Genomic DNA, 5,000 nt, shown 5'->3' with positions numbered 1-5,000 from the left:
GGAACGATTGAATTCACTTTTATACACAATATATATATATATATATATTGTTTTGATAGATATCATAAAAATGATGTGTGTCTCAAATATTGAAAATCATTCAAAGCCCGTTATACAATTCAAATAAAGTGACTGTTTTTTGTTACTTATGTCATTTACGCATTATGAGGCAAATAATTAATTAATATTATTGTACACAAAAATAGAAATACATTTAACAAAAAAAAAAAAAAAACAAATCATTAAATTTTTAATTTTTAAAAGCAGTCGACTTACCAGGAACATTGCGAAAAAAGAGAGGAGAGCTGGTGAATGCGTCAGCTAGTGATTGAATCACTATAGCTTGTAGGTTATAAATTATTGACAGCAATATGCAAGTAAGAAGAAGAAGAAGAAGTAGATTATAATCGGGCAAGGCTGTTCATTTATTTTCATGATAATGTACCAAAAATTTTACATTGCTTCTCATGAAGGCCCTTATACTGGAGTATGCTTAAAACGTTAACTGACGCGATCAAATTTTAGCAAAATTTATTTATTTGTCAATTGCTTCAATCATACAAAGCTACAGACAAATTAGACCTTATCCGCAGATAAGGATTAGTTTCTCATGAGAACACTTCTACATTATGGGGTCCAATAAATAGGTCTACATGATCAAAACTATCTGTGATTAAGTTTTATGTTCACATGCTAGTTAAGACCGGTTTACCGAAGAATTTGGTATTTATGAGAACTCTTATATGGATTGGGGTCGTAAAGATGCATTCATGGGTTCAAATATGGTCCAATTAACTTTTGTGTCATATTACTACTGCCGACAAATTTGTATCATAAAATATTAAAAATTCAAGGTTTTTGACATAAAGATATCCAAAAAGTAGACCTCTTTGGTCCATATTTGATACAGTTAAGTTTTATGTCAATTTACTCTTATGAATAAATTTTCGGCGTAAAATATCAAAAATTTAACCTCATCCCTTATATGGGATGGGATGCGGAAAATAGATCTATGTGATCCAAATTATTATTAAAAATCAATTTTCATCATGAAATATTGAAAGGTTACACCTTTTCACTTGATAAAGATTCCCTTTGCGTAGGAATGGTTATATAAAAGGGACTTGAAGAAATTGGCCGATCCCATCCAAATTTTTCAGAAAAAGTTAAAGAACCGAAAAATTTTTACTCAGTGATTTTTATCGAGCAATTTTAAAAATGACAATATTTTTTTGTCGTATAATGACTTTTCAAAGCAAAACGTAATAGAGGTGATGGTTGAAACAGTGGTCCAATTGAATCCATTTCTAATCGCTTTCGTCCTTGGGTCGAATTTAGTCAAAATGTCCTAAAAAATGCGACCTCTATATTAAATACAAAAATATATGGACGGACGGACAGATAGAAAGACGAGCTGAGATAGATTCAGAAATATTTGCTCCCAATGTCTGTCTCACATCTTTCTGCATACGTCTGCATAAACTTAATACGCATTTATATCACAAATGGTTTACAATATCTTAGGCATTATAAGAAATCATGTTTGTAATACGTCTTAAGGGAGACGGAGAGTGGGTTTTTTTTCTTTTTCAATAATACTAACAATAATATGAAATATTCTTAAATAATAATTGATCTTTGTAATTTTTACAATTTGCTTAAGGTGTAATGCTATCTTTTGTTCACTAAGTATATATTAGACCGATTTTTCTAAATTTATTAAAAAAAAAAAAAAAACAAATAAAAACTTTTATTAATATTTTATTTTATACATACGAGTAAAAGGAAAATGTCTATAGATTTTTTCTTGATTTTTCAAGACTACAATGGTAGTATGGCTAACGCTCACAAAATTAATTCAAAATTAAAAAAAATGAAAAGTTGAAAACTGATAATTTTAACTGACAACTTTAAACTTGTTAGAAAAATGGTCTGGTGGCCAGAAGTGAACCATATTTTAGAAAGGAAGTTAAAATTTTAACGGTACGCCAAAGTCGAGCAACTCCATACAATTGCCTTTAAACACATCGACGACGGATGTTGTGATTACATTTTTATACCTTACACTATTCGTGGTACAGGTAAGTACAATAAATTTGTGCGGACGTATGTAAAATCGGGAAGCGGTCACCTTTTATTATACCGATCGATTCAGGTACAATTCACATACATCTAAGCCTGTCTGTCCGTCTGATGTCTGATGTCCATGTATGATTATCTTCAACCTATAGGTCGTAAATTTTGATATATTTTGATGAAATTTGATACATTGACTTATCTTGACCGAAGAGTGAACGTTATTGTAAATGGTTCGGGTAGCTACATTTTTTCGATCGCTACTCATATAAGCGCCTTATTTTGATGAGTTCTTATATGGAAATATATTGCAATTTTTAAAAATATTTGAACCAAACTCTCCGTCTAATAGTATCTCAACATTCCAAATTGGTATGAAAAATTTGGTTCGGGCGGGGCAATTTTTTAAGCCCCCTTGTCATTTTACATAAAAATTAAGTGGACCTAATTTGAAAGGCATGGGTCCATATCTTAGATTTCGCTCCGTGTAAGGCTGCTCACGAATAGTAGTAAGCCCTTCAGAAAAGGCTTAATTGTCAAGATTTTATGATTAAAATTGGTCCGTAGCAGTAGCTTAGGAACAAAAGTAATAGTAGGGAATTTGAATAACATAGATCTCTTTCTTAGATCCTAACATATGTAAGGATTATCATGATAAGCAAGTCTTTGTGTGGAGAAAAATCTTTGGTAAGTAAATTGAGTTTGCCAAATTTTGCATCAGATCATATGATGGTTTGGCCAGCCTCGAATGTGAGGGCTTTCATGAAAGGCATGTTTTCGTATGAAAATAATGCGTAATATGTGATGCACTATTACCAACAAGAGCGACTAACTGTACAAGGCGAAGTGTTGTAGGGTATATAATGTTCTTACTTGTTTTTCATTTGCAACTGCTTTTAATGCTGGCTAAGTCACCCAATGTACTCAAAATATTTGCACTACAAGTCCAAGGCTATTTTCGGAAAATAGGTCATTCGGATTTTTCTCATATGACAGATATATGGACCAGCTTCTTACATTCTATTATTTTTTATATAATATTGGGACATTGTAGAGAGAGAAAAAGCAACAAATACAAAAAAAAAAAGAAGCAAATTATTTGAGAACGACGATCAAACAACATCGAGTTTTTAACTCGCCCTCACGGCCCTTAATATTCGCCCGCTTACAGCCTACGCTTTTGTAATTAGTTGATTACATCTTTTACAATTCCTTTGTACGAAATTGACAAGACTTGCTCTATTTAAACAGGAATTATGCATTTTCACATCGTCGCCGAGTCACCGTGCCTAGCCTAGTGGTATGGTAGACCATAAGTTATATTTTACGTTTAAATGTATGTTAAATTTTGTTGTAACTAAAGTAAGAGAATTTTTTAAATGATTCAGTTTTCAGCTTTAAAGATGATTACAATTGAAATTTTGATCATTTGGATGCAATATATAGCGGACTGTAACGAATCTAATGAAACTTTATTGAAGATAAGATAACTAATGTAATTGAATCGATCAGGAAAGCATGACGACGACGGGAAACGATTACAGCACGATATTGGAAAGCTTTATTATGAGCGTTTTGTTTAGTGCACATTGCTCCTTTGATAATAACGATCGATTGCGGTCGATGCTTTTTTTGTCTATCTTATGTTGATATCCAAAATTAGGTGTTTCCGTGGAGAAGCTCAAAGAGAGGAGCTACTCTTTTAACCTATGAAATGCGTATATCGCCAAAAAGGATGAGGAAAGTTGTATATGCAATAAAAATAAGTATTTTTTAAATAAAATACTATATCTTTGTTGTTTTAATAATTTTGCAAAAAAAAAATTAATATAAAGCCGATATTAAGTTCGTAATAAGATTTAATGGAATTTCTTGGCCGAAATTCTTAACTAAACTATGATACACGAAATTTAAGATGAAAAATTGCGTTTGCGGTAGAGAGCGAAGTCACTTCAACATTTTTGCTTCTATATTAAAGGATTTTAAAAAATTTTTGAAAAGTACCACGAACAAGAAATAATGACAAAATTATATTAAATTCAGAATCGTTAAAAAGGCAAAAGAATGAATAATAAATCGTTTAAATTACTAATCTCTTAACTATAAACTCGATTTACTGGGCATGCTCGAGCTTGTGAAATGTGATAGAATAAGGTATTCGTGTTTAAAGAGAAATTTGCTTTTTTATTAAGAGAGCCATTCAAATTGCTCAAATATAAATATTTCGCAAAATGTTCTCTCTCTTTAACGTAATCTACATCAAAGTCACAGAGGAATTTTTATAACTGATATAATACACATATACAACACTATTACGTTTTGTTACATATATCACCCACAGTAAATTTGTCTGCGTTTTACATGATTTTGTTGTTGTTGTTCTTGTTGGTTTTTTTATTTTTTCCTTTTTTGTTTCTTTTTTAAAATTTTTTTTTTTTATCTATACATATATATTTTTGTTGATGTTTTAGTAGCTCCTCTCACAAACAGCATATACCGACAAAACCTCTTAAAGATGGTGACACTCCTACATTTCGTATGCGCAGCAGTCAGTAATAATCGTTACGGGTATCATAGGAACGACATTTTTTTCAATGTAGCTTTATGGTCGGAAAAAGGGGATATTTATATAGGGACACATTCGCGCTCTTGTATTGAGTATGTGTGACATAAGCGAATTGTGTCCTTTTATTTGGTGAGGCACCCAGCTCTAGTGGGTCATTGTCGCGCCACAGATAAATTCCAACCAATAAAAATCGAAGAATTCCCATTTTTCCGGTTTAACAGTGAGAGCCTGAATAAGGCATGCACTGGATGCTTGACGTAGCAGTAAAATTTGCTAGCTTTGCACCAATACCACTGAATGTCCTTTCTTTGAACATTTTTTTATGCTAACATTGAAATGTTGGATTTTCTTTTTTTTT

Source organism: Glossina fuscipes, unplaced genomic scaffold, assembly GCF_014805625.2.
Source record: "Glossina fuscipes isolate IAEA_lab_2018 unplaced genomic scaffold, Yale_Gfus_2 0, whole genome shotgun sequence".
NCBI lineage: Eukaryota > Metazoa > Arthropoda > Insecta > Diptera > Glossinidae > Glossina > Glossina fuscipes.
Note: the sequence above shows the minus strand (reverse complement) of the source record.